Raw genomic sequence first — 22,526 nt, 5'->3', positions numbered from 1 at the left:
GAGCTAATACTTCTGAGTAGACTCCTCACAGATGATGTGATTTTCCATGTGATTTGAGGATCACAACTCTCCCATTCATTACCTCAAAAATGGGTTGCTGCCAGTAATGTCACCACCTAGGCACCCATTAAACAACTCTTTCATCAGTTCAATATTGGGATTAAAACAACACTCTTAGTTAACTTCAGCATACTTTTGGAATTTTGGGAAGATTTTGGGCTTTCTGCCAGGTGTAATAGTTGGTTGTGTCAGTCTTAGTAGAGAATCCTTTGAATAGCCATAACTGCAAAAGAGTCACATCATGTATTCCTGCCTGCAAGCTGCACGCGAAGGCTACAACTTATGGGAAAATGTGATGCATGACTTATGACTGAATTGATGATGCAATTGATGCAGAAGAAACATGAGGCCTACAAGAATGCATTACATTGAGTAGTGCCTGGGTCTGTTTACTGGTGATCATTATGTCAGGAATGTGTTTGCTGTGAAAGCTAAGGTGTATTATACAGAAAATAGGAACCTGTTGATCCAATTTTCAGGCTTTATTGCCTTCAACCACCACTTTTCTCTAAGCATTCTTCAAGTTCTATTTTTCACATGTGCCTTTATATGTACAGAATCAGATCAAGTACTTGACATAGCCCAATGACTGCATTGTCACTGATGCTTTTGTGATGGCTGCACTTGTGATATCACTACTTGTTGACAATTGAGATAACTGAATAGTGAACACATAGTGCTGAGAATGGTTCTACTCAGACGCAATTGGGGGTGGAGAACCATTCCAATACTTCAAGACAGCCCCTCTACTGATGTAAATAAATACTTCTTTTTAAAGAACTGGAGTGGTGACATGAATTTTACCATGTTGGAGATTTCAAGCAACAAACTTAATCTTACTATCTTGTTTAACTCTATCTTGGACTTGGATCTGCTGAGCCTGTAATTCAATATTCAGAGATATAAAGTGATTATCTGACTTTTATATACACTGACCAATTTTATTTTAAACTGAGTAGTCCATCTCATCACATTAGTCTCCTGCAGGCACATTAGATTAAAATTATCCCACATGGAATTTGGTTGTTAATGTACTGGCCAAATTTGTATTAGAATTATTTTCATTTATTTTGATTTATTTTTTCTCATTGTGATTCAATGTTTGGTCATTCCTTACACCTGACAAGAGAGCGAGTCGAACAGATTTTCATACATCTCCACATGAAACACAATGTCAAGAGAGTGAACAATCTAATCGTGTGGAAAGTCTCTCTCTCTCTCTCTCTCTCTCTCTCTCTCTCTCTTTCTCACACGAACACAATCAAAACCTATTAGATGCACCAAACATCAAATTGTATTATTGTGTTTAGTGAGTGAGAGGGGGAGAGGAAGAGAGATCAGGATCACAAATATATTTTAACTAGTAACCTGAATAACAATTGATGTATAGATTATTGGTTGGAACTCTCCTCCATGGAAGGCATGAGGAAGGTCTTGTTTATTAATTTTAGGGTATGGGGACCAGAAGCAAAAAGGTAAACTAGTGTGCAGAAGGGAACCCAAGGCTGTGAAAGCAAATTAAACCTTTTGATAATCAACAATATTGTTACTGTTGCATCATGTGACTAACAGGATGGTGTAAAACAGTAGAAATAAGAATTAGTGGAGATATAAAATGGGCTGGCAATTCTTTCTTTTAGGCTTTAGTGTCTTCTCCCTGCCACTTTTCTCTAAGCATTTTCAAATTTGGTTGTTCACATGTGCCTTTTGTATATACAGAATCAGATTCAATACTGGAACATGTCCAGAATATTTTAATAACTTGTCAATAATAAGTCTCTTGATAATCAATTGTTTTTAAAAGGCAAACACGTGGAAATCTGCAGATGCTGGAAATTCAAGCAACACATACAAAATGCTGGTGGAACGCAACAGTCAAGCAGCATCTATAACGAGAAGCGCTGTTGATGTTTTGGGCCAGGACCCTTCGTCCTGTGTGTGTTGAATCAATTGTTTCGTTACTATTACATCATGTGACTACAAGAAGGTGAAAACCAATAGAAATAAGAATTTGGGGAGGTATAAAATGAGCTGACAATTCATTCTTCTCATTTTAATCATCACACAAGATCAATCAAGTGCTAGTTTTTCAAAATGTTTTTTTTCTAAATTATGACAGAAACTACTGAAAAATATTTCACTTGAGCTTCCATGAACCTGCTGGACCTTCCTTTCAGAGTGCCAGAACTGCAGGTTTGCAAGGTGCTGTTGGAAGATTGCAATGTACTTTGTAAAACTTCTGGCCAAATTGTGTAAATGGTAGAGGTAGTGAATGTTTGTACATGGCTGCTGCTCATGTTATGAATGAGGAGCAACTCTGATGGGCAGAAGGGTACAGAACCACCAATGCCCCCCCCCCCCATTTTGGAGAATTGCATATCGCTACTATTCTGATGCTGTTATCAAGGGAGATGAGAGAAACACAGGATAACAGAAAAGGCAGTTGTTATTGACAACGCAGGGATACACAAAAGTGGAATGTCTCCTTCTAACAAAAGCAGACTGGAACCACTGATTACTGCTATTGTCTCTTGGAGAAGGAATTGTGTATTGAGTACTGTTCTATTCATTGAAACCCCTCAGGGGGCAACCAGAGTGGTCTGGTTGAGGGATTGCTTCATCCCAACCTAATTGACATCTGAGACCCCGTGAGTGGGGATAAAAGTGAGGTCTGGAGAACATCCCTCAGACGCACCAGGAGAAACGCTACAAGACCAGTGGGGGCTTGTGTGTGTGTTCACCCTTGCCTGGGTGATAAGTCCACCACGGAACGGTCTAGCTAAAGGATGCGGAGGGGTCATACGTGAATGGCCACAACAACAATGAATCGAAGGATCCAGATCGTAAAAGGAAAGTCCAAGTTAATAGCTGTTACTGCTTTCTCTCTCCCTCTCTCTCTCCAACAATTGCAACACAGTGATCAACAATGACTGCAGCCTCTATGAACTGAACTGAACTTTATATTTCCATCGGACAATTCATTATCCCCTAGACAACGATAGAGCTTATTTCTTATTGATGATTATTATACCCGCACTTTTAGGTTTAGTATTGATGACGTATATTATCTGTATATTTGCATTGATATTATTTTTGTGTATTTTTACTAATATATACTGTTAAAAATAGTATCATCAGACTTCAATGGCTACTCCTATCTTTGCTGGTAAGACACCCAGTTATGGGGTTCGTAACACTCAAAAACCAAGGAACATTGCAGTAAGAAAGCCTGGCACTTCCCTAGGTCCCCAGCGTAGGGTTCTGGTTTGGGAACGTGCAGCTCTCTTGGTGATTGTGTTGCTGATCCATCGGGCATTGCCATCCTAGGCTGTGCGGTTTGGTCAGACTGGATTCTCGGAAGGGACGGAGTAAGGGAAGTGGATACTCAGTCGAGTGCGTTCGCCACAGACAGATCAAAGATAGCTTACATCATGGGGTTGTGTGAGGGAATGCCTCAGCATAGGAAACCGCGATGTAGGATCACCAGGCAGAGACCTGCTCTGCGTGAGGAATGAGGAAGATTTTTGACTTACTCGCTGACCTTCTTTACATTCTCAGACAGGGCACGGAGATTGTCCATGACGTCTCCGAGCAGTTGATTGTGTAGGCCCAGTATGGTACCCTGGCTGGCGAGGGCATGTTGCAGGTGGTTCGTGTCCACTGGGTTCATTCTTGGCCAGTTTGTTCTGTTACACAGAGCGACTGGGGGCGAAACCAAGTGCTGGACACAGACTCAGAGACAGGGTTGAGCAGTTCTTGCTCAGTTCCGAACATTGAATAGATAGCCAGGAGGAATCTTGACACGGAGCTCTGATATAGAGTCTTGACACGGAGACGGGGTGTTCATGGAATAACCTGAAACTAGAGCTGAACTTAGAACTAATGGTCCTAAGTGATCGGGAAATGAAGTTGTCACATGGGAATAGACCAATGAACTAGCAACCAGTGGTTGTGACACCAGAGTTCCCATCCTGCAGTCTCTGATGGAAACCATGTGCGAACTAGCAGCAATTGGGAATCTAACAACTGGAATTAAGGCATAATCAAGGACATAGTAGCAAGATGGGGACAGCCAGACAGGACCATGACAACATTAGGCCCCTTCGTCTTCAGATAATAGACAATAGACAGTAGGTGCAGGAGTAGGCCATTTGGTCCTTCTAGCCAGCACCGCCATTCACTGTGATCATGGCTGATCATACACAATCAGTACTCCGTTCCAGCCCTCTCCCCATATCCCTTGACCCCGCTATCTAAAGAGCTCTATCTAACTCTCTCTTGAATGCATCCAGAGACTTGGCCTCCACTGCCTTCTGGGGCAGAGCATTCCACATATCCACCACTCTCTGGGTGAAAAAGTTTTTCCGCATCTCTGTTCTAAAAGGCCTACCCCTTATTCTTAAACTGTGGTCTCTAGTTCTGAACTCACCAATCAGCGGGAACATGCTTCCTGCCTCCAGTGTGTCCAATCCCTTAATAATCCTATATATTTCAATCAGATCCCCTCTCATCCTTCTAAATTCCAGTGTATACAAGCCCAGTCACTCCAATCTTTCAACATCTGACAGTCCCGCCATTCCGGGAATTAACCTTGTGAACCTAGGCTGCACTCCCTCAATAGCAAGAACGTCCTTCCTCAAATTTGGAGACCAAAACTGCACACAATACTCCAGGTGGGGTCTCACCAGGGCCCTGTACAGCTGCAGAAGGACCTCGTTACCCCTATACTCAATTCCTCTTCTTATAAAGGCCAGCATGCCATTAGCTTTCTTCACTGCCCGCTGTACCTGCATGCTTGCTTGCATTGACTGATGTACAAGAACACCTAGATCTCGTTGTACTTCCCCTTTTCCTAACTTGACTCCATTTTGATAGTTCAAGCAGGAGTAGGAAAAAAAAGGATGTTTTTGAAAGAAGATGAGAAGATTACTGTGGATGCAGTAGGAAGAATTCAACAGCACTGTACAAAGAGAGGAATAACAGACAGACATGGAAAAAGAATTGTTTTGTCCTCCAGTTCTACAATGACCATAAAGCACCTATTTACATTAATCATGCATCTCATCTACACACCCATCACTCCAGATTTTACTCTCCTTTTATTGTTTTTGTAGTGGTCAAATATCTCCCAATTCACATCTGTTAGGTGTGGTAAGAAGTAGGATTGCTTGGAGAAAACTCATTTGGTGACGCAGGCAGCATACATACTCCACACCTGCAGCATTTAGGATCAGGATTGAACTGGGTCTCCTGCACTGCAAGGCTGCAGTTCTAGTGGTGGAGGTCAGAGGCTGAGCACTGTGCAGTAAATAACTCACCCTCTGACATCTCAATGCTCAATTAGATTGTGCTTTGACATGCTCTAAACTTCTCAGCACTGGATTTGAAAAGTTTGACATTTACCAGATAATGCCCCTTAACCTGCTCTGCTTGAGGAAGATTTTTGAACATCCCATTCACAATAAGGATGCCCCTAAGCACCTACTGACTCTCTATCAGGGCTCACAAAGTGTAGCCGAATACTCCCTAGAGTTCCAGATACTAGCGGCCGACTCAGGATGGAATGATGAGGCACTCCAGGAAATGTTTCGACAAGGCCTCTGTGACAGAATAAAAGATGAATTGGCGGCGAGGGATGACACAAACAGCTCGGACTCTTTGGTCTTTCTAGCCACCAGGCTAGATAACCAACTCCGAGAATGTCAGAGAGAGAAAACTGGTCGCCCCCCTCCTTGGGTCACCCCATGGCCCGTTTTCCCATCTTCAACCAGCCCAAACTGCTCTCCCCCTTCAGCTGCCAGCATAACTCCCACTCCGACTGTTCCCAGACCACACTCCCTTCAGTCTCCCGAACCCGGATGCAGATCCACGCTACTGCGATCTGTCACCAACAGTCCCTGTCTCTATCTGCCTTGGTGGACTCCGGTGCCTTGGGAAATCTGTTGGATGAGGACTTAGCCTCCTGGGCCAGAATTTCTTGGAAACCATTAAGTACCTCTCTGGAAGCCCGGGTGCTGGATGGAAGACCTCTGATCTGGTTCACCCACTGTATGCCACCCCTGATTTAGATTCTGTCTAGAAACCATCAGGAGCAGGTACAATTTAACTAATCCATTCTCCTCAAGCCCCTAAAGTTCTGTGATACCCCTGGCTGAGCCACCATAATCCCCATATATCCTACTGGGAGGATAGCCAACTGGAGCCCGTTTTGTCACGCTACCTCTCTACAGTCGGCCCTATCCTCTGGGGAGGTCACCGTGACCTTGCCTGTTGTGGAACCACCCCCCACCCCACCACCCCGCTGACTTGTCCAGTGTTCCAGCGGAGTACCATGACCTGGGACAGGTATTCAGTAAACAAATGGCTTTTTCCCTGCCTCGACATTGACCATACTATTGTGCTATCAATCAGTTGGTTGTTTTACTTGACCCAGCCTGAGAGGGAAGCCATGGAGAACTGCATCAGTGAGTCTCACGCAGCGGGCATTATTCGGCCCTCATCCTCCCTGGTGGGTGCAAGGTTCTTCTTTCTGGGGAAAAAGGATGGGTCACTACATCCTGCATCGATTACCAAGGCCTTAACAACATTACTGTTAAAAACAACTACCAACTGCCCCTCATAAATTTGACGTTTGAACTGCTTCACAGAGCCAACTTCTCGAAGTTGGATCTATGAAGCGCCTACCATCTGGTCAGAATAAGGGAGGGGGACAAGTGGAAGATGGCATTTAATACCCCTCTAGGCTACTTTGAATACTTTGTCATGCCGTTTGGCCTCACCAACTGTTTTTCAAGCCTTGATTAACAATGTACTGAGAGACTTTATTAACCGCTTTGTGTTTGTCTTTCTGAATGACATCCTGATCTTCTCCAGCAGTTTCCAGAACCATATTCATCATGTCCATCAAGTCCTACAGAGGCTGAGGGAGGACAAATTATTCGTGAAGGCTGAGAAGTGTGAATTCCCCGTCCCCTCAGTCAGCTTCTTAGGCTACATTATCGTGGGCTGGCGAGCGAGAGCGGATCCTGAGAAGATCCTGGCAGTGGCGGAGTAGCCCAGACCCACGACCCGCAAGCAACTCCAGCGATTTCTGGGGTTAGCAAACTTCTATCGCCGGCTTATCAGCGATTACAGTTAGGTGGCGGCACTCCTTACCCGACTTACCTCACCTTCAACACCATTTCATTGGGACTCCGAGGCTGACTCAGCATTCGCTGAACTGAAGAGGCCTTTCACGTCCACTCCCATCCTGGTCCAACTAGATTCCTCCTGTCAATGCATTGTGGAGGTTGATGCCTCTGACTCTGTGGTGGGAATGGTCCTGTCCCAACATTCTAGACTGATCAGAAACTTCACCCCTGTGCCTTCTTTTTTCACTGGCTGTCTCTCGCTGAATGAAATTATGACGTGGGGAACCAGGAGCTACTGGTGGTCAAACTGGCATTGGAAGAATGGAGGCACTGACTGGAGGGGGCAGAACACCTGTTTATCGTCTGGACTGATCACAAGAACTTTGCATATATCTAAAACTCCAAATGCCTGAATTCCTGCCAGGCCTGTTGGGCATTATTTTTTGGTCAGTTCAGATTTTACACTCACCTATCATCTGGGGTCCAAGAACGAGAAACTTGACGCGTTCTCCCGTCAATACAGTTCTGAGGAAGATCTTTCCTGCCCAGAGACCATCCTTCTGCCATCCTGTGTAGTGGCTGCCTGGGAAATCAAAGCCATAGTACCCCAACAGGCTGAACCTGACCCCGGCAACAGACCTGCCTATCGCCTTTTTGTGCCCAATCTTGTTTGATCTCAGGTTCTCCAGTGGGGACACATGTCTCATTTCGCCTGCCATCCCGGGAGTGATCGGACACTGTCTCTTCTGAAAAGACACTTTTGGTGGCCTTCCATGGATGCTGATACCCGTTCCTTTGTCTCTGCATGTTAACATAGAACATAGAAAATAGAATAGGTTAGCACAGTACAGGCCCCTTCGGCCCACAATGTTTTGTCGACCCTTAAACCCTGCCTCTCATATAACCTCCCACCTTAAATTCCTCCATATATCTGTCTAGTAGTCTCTTAAATTTCTCTAGTGTACCTGCCTCCACCACTAACTCAGGCAGTGCATTCCACGTACCAACCACTCTCTGAGTGAAAATCCTGTTCAAATAATTTGGTCTCCAGGTTTGTCCAGATGATCCTGATGGAAGTCATGGATGAGGGAAGGGTCCAGGATGAAGGAGTGGGGAATCCAGGAAATTTCCTCTGGGCCATATCCTTCCCAGTTGACCAGGTACTGAAGGCCCCAGCCCCGATGGTGCACATTCAGTAGCCGCTGGACGGTGTACGCTGGGTGGTCGTCGATGATCCGGGCGGGTGCCTTCACGAATAATTTGTTCTCCCACAGCCTCTGTAGGACTTGATGGACATGATGAATGTGGTTCTGGAGACGGCTGGAGAAGATCAGGATGTCATTCAGATAGACAAACACAAAGCAGTTAATAAAGTCTTTCAGCACATCGTTAATCAAGGCTTGAAAAATGGTGGGGCCATTCGTGAGGCCAAACGGCATGTCCAAGTAATCAAAGTGGCCTAGAAGGGTATTAAAACGTGTTCTGTCTATGCCCATGGAAAAGCCTTCCCCCAGCCACCTGCTGGATTACTTCATCCCGTACCTTTCCCTGGTCGTCCTTGGTCTCACATAGCACTGGATTTTGTCACAGGATTACCCCCTTCACATGGGAACACACTGTACTCACCGTGTTGGCCCAATTTCCCAAGACTGTGCACTTTGTAGCCATCCCCAAACTCCCTTCTGTGCAGGAGACCACAGACCTTGTCGTCCGCCATGTCCTCTGCATTCACGGAATTCCTTCGGACATTATCTCCAACTGGGGCCCCCAATTCGTCTCACAAGTCTGGAGATCCTTTTGTCAAGCAGTGGGTGCCTCAGTTAGCCTGTCGTCTGGCTTTCATCCACAGAAGAACGGGCAAACGGAACAGATGAACCATGATTTGGAGGCGGCACTATGTTGCATAACAGCCAACAACACGTCTACCTGGAGCAACCACCTCACTGGGTAGAATATGGCCACAACTCTCTAGTCAGCACCGCCACCGGAAGATCTCCTTTTGAATGTTCTCTTGGTTACCAACCCTGCTGTTTCCCGCACAGCCGGAAGAGGATATTGTGGTGCCGTCTGCTCAGGCCCATATCCACCAGTGTCGCAAGGTCTGGGAAGACACGCACGGCCCTGCTCCGCTCAGCCGACCGCAACAAGAGGATTGCCAATCGCCATTGGACTCCTGCACCTGAGCATCGACCTGGGCAGAAGGAGTGGCTCTTACCTAAAGGTATTCCATTCAAGAACAAGCCCAAGAAGCTCACCCATCACTTCTTGGGACCTTTCGAGATTGAGAGTATTATCAGACCCATGGCGGTTCGACTCAAACTGCCTAAATCTGCCACATCCCTCCTACATTTCACGTTTCCCCGTTAAAACTAGCTTCTGGCAGCCCCTTATGCCCTCCACCCGCCCGGATCATCGACGTCCACCCAGTGTACATCGTCCAGCAGTTACTGGATGTGCGCCGTTGGGGCAGGGGCCTCCAGTACCTGGTCGACTGGGAAGGATACGGCCCAGAGGAACATTCCTGGATTCCTTGCTCCTTCATCCTGGATCCTTTCCTCATCAGTGTCTTCCATCGGGATCATCCAGACAAGCCTGGAGGCTACCGTTGATTGGGGGGGGGGGGGGAGGTTACTGTCATCGTTCCATCTGGCTGTTCCCCATCTCACTCCGATCTCCTTGATTATGCCTTAATTCCAGTCATTAGATTCCCAATTGCTGCTAGTTCACTTAATTACAGCACAACTGATTTCCATCAGAGACGGCAGGGTAAGAACTCTAGCTTCACAACTATGGGTCACCAGTTCGTTGGTTAATTCCCATGTGATAACTTTGTTTCCTGACCGCTTAGAACCGTTAGTTCTAAGTTCAGCTCTAGTTTCAAGTTATTCCATGAAGACCCTATCTCTGTGTCAAGACTTTATGTCAGAGCTCCATGTCAATATTCCTCCTGGCTATCTATTCCATGTTCACGACTGAGCAAGCACCTCTCAACCCTGTCTCTGAGTCTGTGTCCAGCACTTGGGTTCACTCCCAGTCGCTCCGTGTAACAAATGCAGGTTTATTAGAAGGAACTTTGATCTACCAAGCACAACAGCTTGGATTTAAGATGTAATGGAATAGCTAAGCATGATGGGCCCTTGTGTTACTGACATGGGTCTCCAGGGCCCTTGTGTTACTGACATGGGTCTCCAGGGCACTTGTACTTTAATGTGATTTTACACCATCTTCCATGTCTTGTTTCTTTTTGGCTGAGAACCATTTCTTCACCTTCCTCTTTTTTTCCCTTCTCATAGTTTCTGCTTCTGTTTTAAACCCTTTGTCAATTCTTCCACTTTGATGTATTTCAAAGTGGAATGCATACAAAAACACCCATACATGGAAACAACAAATTTATGCATTATCCATGGTCATTAACTGTCTCTGAATAACTACCTGCAGATGTTTTAAATCAAAGCCACCATACAAATAATAAAACATTTGTAGAATCATTGCAACATCATCAAGAAATCAACCAACAATTAATAATCATTTAAAATAATTGTGGTGAAGAGTCCTTTTTGATTTTGAATGCATGTTCAGGTTTCTTAAAAAAATACCTTGGCTGGAATATTTAACTTAATTTGCCAATATTTGCATCTGGTCTCCAATGCATGCTGCGTGACAATGAAATTTTCTGCTCTATATTCTGTGGCTGGAAGTTTTTCACACGTGCATTAACTGGCTCACTAGTGTGGCATGATAATTGGCTCATTCCAATTTATTGTGGCACCTTGTTTGCCTAGACTACTTACAACAGACATGTTCAGTGTGATGCACATGATTTAGACACTAGTTTGACACTCGAAGTGCTTGAGTAATGCTCAGAAAAGGGCACCAAGCATTTCAGTTGATGGCTGAGCCTTGAGGTCACGAAAGTGTTGATAAGGCTTTCATCTGTGTTCAGCTGAGGCAAGCAAGGAGAGCTGAGCTGTTGCTGTTATAGCAACGTGCAATTTTTGAGATAAATAGTCTCTTGTTATGTGTTGCTTCATATATCTTGCACGAGTAACAAGGATGTGGTGCCGTATAAACTGGATGTAAAAAAAATTGTGGCTGAAACTGCATTAGATAGCTTCCATTGCCCTGATGTTCAATTTAGAAGTTCTGATTTATCCACAAGCACACTTATCTCTGAAGCATTGAAATCATGATAATTAGCTCATTTCAATTTAGTGTGGAACCTTGTTTGCTTAGATCACCTAGAACATACTTGTTCAGTGCAATGAGTTCACATTCAGCAGTAGTTGCAAAGTATTACTTAGTGCCCTCATTACTTCCTAAATTGTATCTGCCATTTCAGCACTTCCAGAATTGATTTCATGCTTCCATCATCCTAACAAAACAATCCATTTCTTCTCAGCCTCGTCTATCCATCTCTGATCACAGCCATGTTTTGGAGCAGCTAAACGTCAGTAATTTCAGCAGCTGCTCATATAGGTTGTTGGGGCAGATCCTGTTAAAATTAAAGCACCATTCTACAAGATCCCTTGTAATTTCAATGAGGAACAATTACTACCTGCCAGCAGGCAGCACCACCACATGATGCATTAATCTTGGGGTTGTATCTTCTCAAAAGATCACCAAAATTCTCAGGTTCATTTAAATTTAATATTAAACCACTTATAGGTCAACCGTGCATTTATCCTAAAGGAGTAACAGGCTGACATTTGCTGCTCAGTGTTTGGCATATGTTTCTATGAACTGTTCAGTTCCATCCATTTCCATAATATGTCACTTTGGCTGTTATTTGACATAACAGTTTTAAAAATTGTAACATAAAAAAACTAATGTTGGTTCAGATGAAATTGAAACCTCTCCTTTCTGTTCTTCCTCATTCATTAATTTGTTTGATCTTAACCACTTCTCCTTCACCAATCCTTTTTGTATTAAATCATTCTTCAACCTCTTCCTCACTTTTGTTTCCTTGCCTCTCCAACTCTTTCATTAACCAATTCCATTCCTTCTTCATCTCTCATTAACTTTCCGTCATTGCACAACTTTCTCTCTATCTCAGCTACTTACTACCTCTCAACTAGTTCTTTCTCACTCATCTTTCTCTCCCTTCTAGCACCAATCCCTTCTCCCCTCCCTTTCTTTCTCCATTCAAAGAGCTATTGGTTTATTTTCTTCAGATCTCCACTGCCACTTCTCAACTCCAAAACTTCCTCAGTTTTTTTTTCTTTTCCTTCCTTCTGCTCCTTAATTTCTTCTGCATTACTCTTTTTTCCTTTTCTGTGTCTCACTTTTATATCTACATTTCCCTTATATTTTCTACCTTTCATGGTGTAATTCTTAACCCACCATACTCCCTATTCCCAATTTCCCCTCTCCTTACTGTTGATTTATTTCTTCATGTCAGGTTTTATCTTCTTCCCACTATTTCTTTCTGAACTCTACACTAGCCCTTAACCTGATCTTTTAATTGGACATGTTGGAGATTTCTAGACTTGTTATTTATTTATTTATTGAGGTACAGCCCTTTGAGCTACACTGCTCATCAATTGCCCAGTTTAATCCTAGCCTAATTATGTGACAATTTACTATGTCCAATTAACCTACCAAATGGTCTGTCTTTGAACAGTGGGAGGAAACCAGAGCACCCAGAGGAAACCCACGCAGTTACAGGGAGAACATACAAACTCACTACAGGCAGCATCCTTGTCCGCCAAATCCCCTTCTGTGTCAAACCATTCTTTTTAATTTTTTGTCTTCTTTTTGAAAGGCAATCAAAAATAATATGAGGAGCTTGTGATTGTGTTCCAGGTCTGAACCAAATCACCACTGTCATGCTCCACGAAGGCAGCCTTTAGTTGCACCTCTCCTCTCCTACACACTGCAATCAGCTTGCACTCTACAAACCACCTTGTTCATTTGTGTGTCTTCACTGTCCTGAAGTCACCAAGTAAAAATGTGTTTTTGTAAATCTTAAGTGTCTTTCATTTGTTTTGAGTTTCTGTTCAGCTCTTTGGGTATTAAAGTATCACTGTTGTAGTGCTACCAGATGAATTTTCTGAGCTAGTATGATGGCTTATTCTTGATGTATCTTGGTGAAATGAAACCCTGTGTGCCATAGCAGCCCTGACCCAGAAAGAACTAGAGCAAAGGTAGGATCTATCAGATCCAACCATTTTATTTTCTCTACCAATGTAAAAGGATCCTAGCCCAGAATATTGTTGTGCCATTATTAATGATGGTTACCTATGTCAGAAGCAGAGCTCACACTTATGTTGGAGTATGACTTCTCTTCCCCATAATCTCTTTGTTCTGTCCATATCTTTGAAGGTCCCTAATTTGAAATTCTTCAAAATCTTATACCTTTCATTAACCTGTGGGAAGTTTATCTATCATCTAACTGAGGGTATACTAAGTGCACTTTCAGGATTAAACATTTTGCTTTCAGTTAACCTGCTCTGATTGCAGAGCAGAGCTATATAAATAGCGATAGGAATATCAAAATGCTGGATTTGTTCAGCACGGCAAACAACATCTATGTAAAGTGAAAGATGGGTTAATTTCAGTTTCAAGGCCGAGAAGAAATCAAATGGAGATTGGGATGGCTACTTTGTGGGCCACCTGCCTTCAGATTTCACTTCTTGTTACTTCCCACTCTGATCTCTCTTTCTGTCAGCCCCCATACTGTTAAAACAAATCTTAACACAAGTTTGAGGAAAGATACCTCATCTTTCAGTTGGACATGCTGCAGGTTTCTGTTCTTGTAGCAGTGCAGGAGGCACAGGTAACTTCAGGTCATTTGATTTCTCTGTTTGTCGCAGATCTGGCTAGCTCTGCTATTTTTCATTCATCTGTAATACTGCCTCCGTTTCTGTCTTCACATTAGCACATTGCCCATGGCTCTGTATTTCACAGCTTTTGTGTTCTTTTGCATTTTGACTCTCTAAGTACCCTCAGTAACCTTATAATTGCATCTACACCTTATTCCTATGGCAACTCTAGTCTTACCCTACCACAGATATTATCTCTATCCTGTCTTCACTCTCGACTACTTGAAACTTGTTTGTTTTCTGTCTTTTCCTGTTCTGACAAAGGTCACCAATTTGAAACATTTATTCTCCTTTTCCTTCCCAGTGCTGCGTGGCCTGCTGAGCTTTTCCAACAATTTTGTTCCTTTATATTTTTAATTGGTAGCATATTTGCTAACCTACATAAATACTATGTATTTTGAAAAACTAGCATGTTTAATATTTACTGTTGTGCTTCTGGTTTAAGATACTGCTGCTGAAGGCAGGCAACTACTTACTGGTGGTTAACAAAACAAGGAAAACAAAAAAATAATTTATTAGTAATGATTTTCCTACAAAAAAATTATGGTTAATGATACTACTGAGTTGAAGGTTGAAAGGGTAAAAGGAGAAGTCAGGGTAAGGTCAGGATATGTTTGAGGTGAAATGGAGGCGAGGCTGAGACATATTGGAAATGAAGTTGAAGCGAGTAGATTGGAGTAAAATTGAAGTAGATGAGAGGAAGGTTCGAGGCCTGTCCAGTCCACCTAAACCGAAAGTGGAGATTGATCAACCTAAACGCCAGGCTGATTTGGAAGGGTCGGGCGTGGGCTAAAACATGGTGGCAGCGTCCAGGCTCAGAGTGTATTGATGCATCAGAGCCCAGGTTTGAGAATGAGGAATGGCCCAATGTTTGGATGATTTAAGTGCTGGGCCAGATGGATTGAAAAGGCAGGGTATCGGGACTGGTGGCATGGGTGGGGCCAGTTCTGCTTGCTGCTCCGCAACATTTTCCTTCCTCTGTACTGCCCTGAGGCTGAGTCTATGGGTGGCTTTAACAGCTCCGGGTTTCCTGCCTTTGGGCTCGGTGACGTGCTGGATTAAGGCTGAGGCTGTGGCCTGCGCCGGCTGCTCCGGACTTCATGTGAGAGGAATCACTTTCATTCTAAATGCTATTTGCTTACTTCTATTGCGTGCACAATTAGTTTTGTTTCTCTCTGCACATTGGGTGCTGATCGGTATTTTTTATGCATTCTTTTGGGTTTCATTGTTTTGTGGCTGCCTGTAAGGAGACAAATCCCTCAGTTGTGTAAAGTATAGTTACTTTGATAAAAATATCTTTTGAACTTTATTGCATTGGAGTGCCAAGCTATTAGTACCTGGCATATTGATGATTTCTCTGTAATCTGGAGGTTAATTTATTAAGTATATATATGAAACCTTTTCTTTCCATATAGTCCAATAAATTATTATGTTTGTTACTGCATTGACCAAAATTATTCTGCTCTACTGCCTGAGGTTGTGCTTTTATAATGAATAAGAGAATATCAGCTCCAGAAAATATGACTAAAGGTGACAGTAACAGTAGCGATGATAATAGATAAATAGGTTTCCTTGTTTTTCAAACAAAGCTCCATAATTCATCGTTTTCTTAGTCTAACAGAGAGAGACAACTCTTCATTTATAGGCACAGAGAGAGAGAGAGGGAGAGAGGGAGAAAGACATTAATCCACATGTGATGACCATATAGTGGAAATAAGAAAAACACGTACATGACTTATTAATTTCCAGTTCTGCATTCTGTAGACATACGATCTAAATATTTAGACCCTAATTATCTCAAACGCATTAGAAAATATAGCATGGGTGTTGATAAGACCTTTACCTTCCAAAATTACTAATGTTTCTACTGCCTCTAAGTTTAAATGACAACTTGTAATAACACCTCTCCTCTGGACTATAATAGGAACATAAAGTCAGAAGAATTAGGAACAGGGGTGAGTAATAAATTTTGCTCAGAACTCAAATTGACCATGCAGTTAAATCAGTCGATCTAATACATTGATTCCAATTCCTGCTCCATCCCAAACCTTATGATTTCCTTAATTTCATGTAATCTATAAAGTCTCAATTCAAAAAAAGGCATTTTCAGAAAAAAAATAAATGTAATACTGAATTCAGAATTCTCTGGATTCTGGAACAGCAGACTGAAAGGCAGTAGATTTAACACTGCTATATAGGTAAGATGTTGGAAAAAGAGGGAACTACATTTGTTGTAGAAATGTAATCAAAACAATCATAAAAGGGGCAGTAAAAAGGTACATTGAAAATCACAATGTCTGTAAAGACAGCCAGTATTTTTATATAGAACTATTGGTACAGAGCTCTATGCTCCATCAGTTCAGGTGCCTTGCCATTCAGTGTGGACGATCATGTCTCTCCATCCATCACGGTCCCTGACCCTCCAAATTGTAGTTGTTGCCTCCACTGTTTCTAACCATGATGCTAATCCATCTATCATTCTCATTCTCTCTCTGCCTCTGCTTCTTTTTCCTTCCAGTTGTAACTAAATGTTCTAATGTCTCTCTTCGCATGCTGTGTCCAAAGAATTTTGATTGCTGTTTTCTGATTTTTTTAAGTAATGTACGTTTCATTTTTGTTCTCTGTAGACCTTCTTCATTGCTTATCCTGTCCGTATATGATATGCAGAGCATTCTTCTGAGAAACCACAACTCTGCTGCATTGATTCTTTTTTTACCATTGTATTTGTGATGGTCCATCACTCGCAGCCATACGTCAATATAGGAAGAATGTAGTAGCTGTGAGATCTAAGGCAGATGCCAATTGCTATTTTCTTGTTCGTTAGGATGTTTCCCATTTTTGGAAATGCTGTTCTTGCCATTGCTCCATAGTGTACCATATTACCATATATACCAGATTACCATCCCTGCAAGGAAGTTTGAAATTCCTGGAATACATACATATAACTCCTGAACGTTCAAAGTTCAAAGTGAGTCGATTATGGAAGTACATGTATGTCGCCATATATTACCTTCCGTTTCATTTTCTTGCAGGCATTCACAGCAGAACAAAGAAATACAGTAGAATCAATGAAAAAACTATTGACAAAGACTGATGAACAACCCATGTGCCAAAGAAGACCAACTATGCAAATGTAAAGAACTCCAAAATAATAAATAAATCAGTCAATAAATAAATAAATAAACTAACAAACAAATAATTAAATAATACTGAGCAAGTGAGTGGTGGAGTCGTAAATGTGGCTCCATAGGTTGTGTCAGCAATCAGATCAGTGCAGAGGTGAATGAAGTTATCCATGCTGGTTCAGGAGGCTGAAGGTTGAAGTGTAATATCTGTTCCTAAACCTGGTGGTGTGGGTCCTAAAGCTCCTGTAACTCTTTCCTGATGGCAACAGTGAGAAGAGAGCATGGTCTGGATGGTGGGGATTCCTGATAATGGATGCCAGTAGATGCTCAATGATGAGGAGTGCTTTTCCTGTGAAGGACCCCGCGGGCTGTGTCCATCACTTTTCACAAGGCAAACCGTTACACAGCAGATCAACATTATCAAGACCATTGTGTCCCCAAAAGATGGAATCTGTCTAGATCATTGCAATTGTCTGCAATTTCCTAGCACTTAATTTAATAAATTTCTCCACGAACCTTTGTTGAGTTAGGCTTGACATAAGTTCAGTGACTCCATTCATTGCAATTGAGAACAGCAGCTGTGAGCAAGAGAGATAAATTATAGCCTATTTACAATTTTCATGTGATTGTGTTAACTTCAATATGTTTGTTTATTTTTACAGGGTTTTCTGGTGCTTTAATGTTATTCATTTTCCTGTTAGGTCAGAGCCAGGATACTTTGGGGAGTTCATACAGTGAACTCACTCAAAGTGAGTAGTAGGTGAAAGCTGATCTATTACACAGTCCTCAAAGTCAATAAGATTGATGTGCAGGGAGAACTACCCTGGTTCTATGAAGAAAAAAAATCAGCTTGAACAAATAAAGTAGAGCTTTCTTGAGGGTGGACCTAATCAGATACTATAGTTAAATGAAAGCTAGCTAGAGTAATATACCAAGTATTTTCAAAATACATTTCTTAAAATATACAAAAAATTGTTGCATAAGCAAGGTCTGAGAGGGATTGGGATTGCCAAATGCTTATTGTTGGGACCAAAACCACAATCAGAATCACTTTTTTAAAATCATTATCATATGTCATGAAATCTGTTGCTTTGCAGCAGAAATAAAGTGCAAGGCATAAAAGTCACAATAATTTACAAAAATAAGTAAATAGAGTAAAAGACAAATACAAAGTAGAGTCAGGGATAAGTTGGGCTCAGTGAGTTGAAGTTTGTTTTAATGATAAGTGAAAGAGTGTCTGTTAAAGATTGCACAAAGTGTCTGCAAGGAAATAATAATATTCAGAAACCAAAATCAGAATTGCAGTAGCTGTGTATAGAATGTGGCTTTGTATGGAGCAGGTTAGAGGCTTGGAATCCTGTGGTGAGTTACCCTTCTCCAAACTCTCTGATCCCTGTCGATGAGCTACAAGGCTTAAGTCAGAAGCCCACCTGCCCAGATGAGTGCACATTTAACAATACTCAAGAAATTGATACTAAATTGTACTCAATACAGGAAATTGATAGGCAGTCTGTCCATAACCATTCGCACACTCCACCGCCAATGCACAGTAGCAGGAATTTGATCCATCTACAGGATGCAGTGCACCAATTCACCAGGACTCCTTAGATAACACCATCCAAACCCACAATCTCTACAAGCTAGAAGGGCAAGGGCAGCAAAAGCGTGGGAACAATATTACCCGGAATTGACCCTCCAAGTCACACGCAGTCCCGACCTGGTAATGTATTGCCATTTCTTCACCATCATTGGGTCAAAATCCTGGAACTCTCTCTCCAGAAGCATTGTGGACATACCCATCCCTCAGAACTGTAGAAGATCAAGAATGCAGTTCACCATTGCCTTGCTTTAGGTTGCATCTGAAAATTCCATTTAGTGGACGATTTCCCTCCATGCTGCTCTAACATATTGGGGAATCATGTACTCATCAGGTTACAGCAATGGTTTGTCTTTGCCTTCTGCTGGGTGAGTTTTAAGAGATCACCACCCCTTGCAGTGGATGACCAGGACATTTCCATGTCTTGTCGTGCTCTTAACGCTCCACCAACGCCTGCTGGCCTGCTTTCTTGACCATTGGACCATTAATTGGTCTCCTCCGGTCCATTTGCCAGGGCCAGACTTCACTCGCTGGGATAGGCAAATCCACTACCTCACCGAGGGTCAAATACTCGTTGGCTATCCTCACCTGGTTTGGCCTGTCTGCTGAGATGGTTTACAGGGGTGTGGCCACTGCACGTGTTACAGGTACTTGGAGTCACAGGTGAGAGCTGAGTGCCAGGTAGGGACCAAAGGTGGATGAGCTACCTTGAAAAAGGGCCCAACAAGCCACCCACCAGAGGTGCTACCCCTCCTAGACACCCCATTCACTTCAGGTTCACCATCACCTTTTCAAAAACATTTATGGATGGGTAATTAAGTGCCGCCTCAGCCTGAAAAGCCCTCACACCTTAAATAAATATGTACGTAGACTATCACTTATGTTCAAAATCTTATTCTCTTTTATTTCCTCCACGATAATGACCAATGTCAAACTTTTAAGTGCAGTTATTTTTGATGCATTCTTCTTTAAAAATCATTAAGAATATTAAATTCTATGTATGGAGACAGAACAGCAAATTCCAATCAGTGGCCACTTTTTAAGAACAACTGTATACCAACTCATTAATGCAAAGATCCAATCAGCCAATCATGTGGCAGCAGCTCAATACAGATGTGGTCAAGAGGTTCAGTTCAGAAGAAACATCAGAATGAGGAAGAGGTGTGATTTAAGTCACTTTGACCATGGGATGATTGTTGGTGCCAGACAGGGTGGTTAGAGTATCTCAGGAATAGCTGATCTCTGGGGATTTTCAGACAACAGACTCCAGAGTTTACAGAGAATTGTGCAAAAAACAACACACTTCCAGTGAATAGCAGTTCTGTGGGAGAAACTGACAGCAGCTATATTTCATTTGGAGTTTGAGGAGGCTTGTTATGTCACCAAAGACACTTCAAATGTACCATGGAGAGCATTCTAACTGGTTGCATCATTGTCTGGTACAGCGGGGCCTCTGCACAGGATCGGAAAAAAGCTGCGGAAAATTGTGAACTCAGCCAGCTCCATCATGGGCACCACCCATTCCAGCATAGGAGACATCTCCAGAAGGCGATGAAAGGCCTTCAGTCATTGAGGACCACAGTCACCAAGGATATGCCAGCTTCTCATTGCTACCATCCAGAAGGAGCAACAGGAGCCTGAAAACACGCATTCAACATTTTAGGAACAGCTTCTGCCCCTTTGCCAACAGATTTTTAAATGGACAATGAACTGTACCTGACTATTTATTTCCTTTGTGCCCTCTTATTGACTAATTATTTAATTTAACTTTTAATATAATTTCCTTGTAATTTATGTATTTTTATTATTATTATGCATTGTATTGTGCTGATGCTGTAAAACAACAAATTTCAAGAGATTTGCCAATGCTATTTATCCTGATCCCGACTCTTGTTAATGAATGAGGTTAGAGGAAAATGGCCAGACAGCTTCAAGCTGACAGGAAGGTGAAAGTAACTTAAATAAGCACATATTACAACAGTGGTGTGTACAACATGCTGAACCTTGAAGTGGATGGGCTAGAACTGCAGAGAACACACAGAGATACTGCACAAACGTATACTCAGTGACCACTTCAGGTGCAGCTGGTACCTAATAAAGTGGCCGCATGGTGTATGTGTTGCACACAAAAGAAAATCATTTTTACAAATTGTTATAAAATTATCTTTTTGTTGTAGGCCAGCCAACAGGTAATGTAACTTAAACTATTCTGTTGCTATGATGTAACAACCTTACACCTTGCCTCGCCACACAGAAACTTAATTTTTTTTGAATTATGGGATATGCTTCATGAACATAATTATGGATTCCATCAGCTTGCTCTCAGGCAATTTATTGTTGTGATAATGTTACAGATGGCAAGTGCAAGCAGATGTGTAATCCCCAGAATGCTATGTATGAATGAAACAAAAATTTTCTTGACCCTGTTTCTGCCAGTATTCACTAAGTGGATGTAGATAAAACTGCAGGGGGGTTTTAAGTTGAGCATTATGAAGGTGTAGATTGGGTCTGCAAAACTGAAGAATTTTAAGGGTAGAGATTTAACTTCTTGGTGATAAAGAGTATGCTGCATTTTGTCTGAATTGTAAATGCTTATGAAAAATATTTCAAGCATATTTTTGTATTTCAGTCAAAACTCTTAATATGTTTATTGAATGAACATATTTATATGTTTATGAGGGAGATGTTGCTGATTTGCTAAAGTACTGCACAATAATTACTTTGGTTCTTAAAGCCATTTATGTTAAGCACATAGAGAGCTAGCCTAGGTAGCAGTTGCAGAGGCTGATGCTGCTTGTTAAAAAATCTGCAGCAGTCATAAACCCAAGATGTTCTGTAGAAGCTGGATATCTAGATTAAAATACACAGAATGCTGGAGGAACTCAGCCGGTCAGCAGCATCTATTTAAAATGAAGCAAAAAATGGGGCTGGGACCCTTCACACAGCAATCCCAACTGCAAAGCCCATTTGTGCCTTGAGAGGTTGGGGTTGGGGATGGTGGGATGAATACTGGTTGGGTTCTCACTTGTGACTGGATTTGCAAATGTGAAAGGGTTTGTACATTTTCACATCAAAAGCTGGTGGGAATTTGCTGTGCCGTGCAATTTGGCTAAAAAGGCACACCACAACATGGTGGAAAATGAGCTTCATGCTTTTTGATACTACACTGAATACCTTGAAGGAGCAGGTAGGGAATAAGAATGATGGAGTTCTCTGCATGAAGTCAGGTACTCTGTCTGAAGGCAGTGAGAGGAGATAGCTGAAACAATGAGGTTGAAAATGAGCAACCAGAATGCAGAGGGTTCAATGACCTTGCCGATGAATTCCCTTTGAAATGATGTTTTCCAATAATATTGTGTCCAACTAAAATTATTCATGGACTCATAATGCACCCCAACACTCTCTACACTACATTGGCAACTGCATTGGTGCTGCTTCCTGCTCCCATGCTGATCTTATTAATTTCATCAACTTTGCCACCAGCTTCCACGCTGCCCTCAAATTTACTTAGTATATATCTTAGCTTTTCTCCCCTTGCTTGATTTCTCCATCTCCATCTCTAGAGACAGGCTATCCACTGATATAATTTATAAACCTACTGAATCTCACAGTCATCTTGACTATACTTCTTACCACCCTATCACTTGTAAAAATACTATTTCCTTTTCTCAGTTTCTCTTTCTCTACTACCTCTGTTCGTAGGATGTGTCTTATCATTCCAGAAAATCCAAGATGTCCTCCTTCTTTAAAGAATGGGGATTCCCTTGATGTAGCCATCATCCGCATCTTTTCC

Source organism: Hypanus sabinus, chromosome 4 (genome assembly GCF_030144855.1).
Source record: "Hypanus sabinus isolate sHypSab1 chromosome 4, sHypSab1.hap1, whole genome shotgun sequence".
In the NCBI taxonomy this organism is placed as follows: domain Eukaryota; kingdom Metazoa; phylum Chordata; class Chondrichthyes; order Myliobatiformes; family Dasyatidae; genus Hypanus; species Hypanus sabinus.
This window is presented reverse-complemented; position numbering follows the sequence as displayed.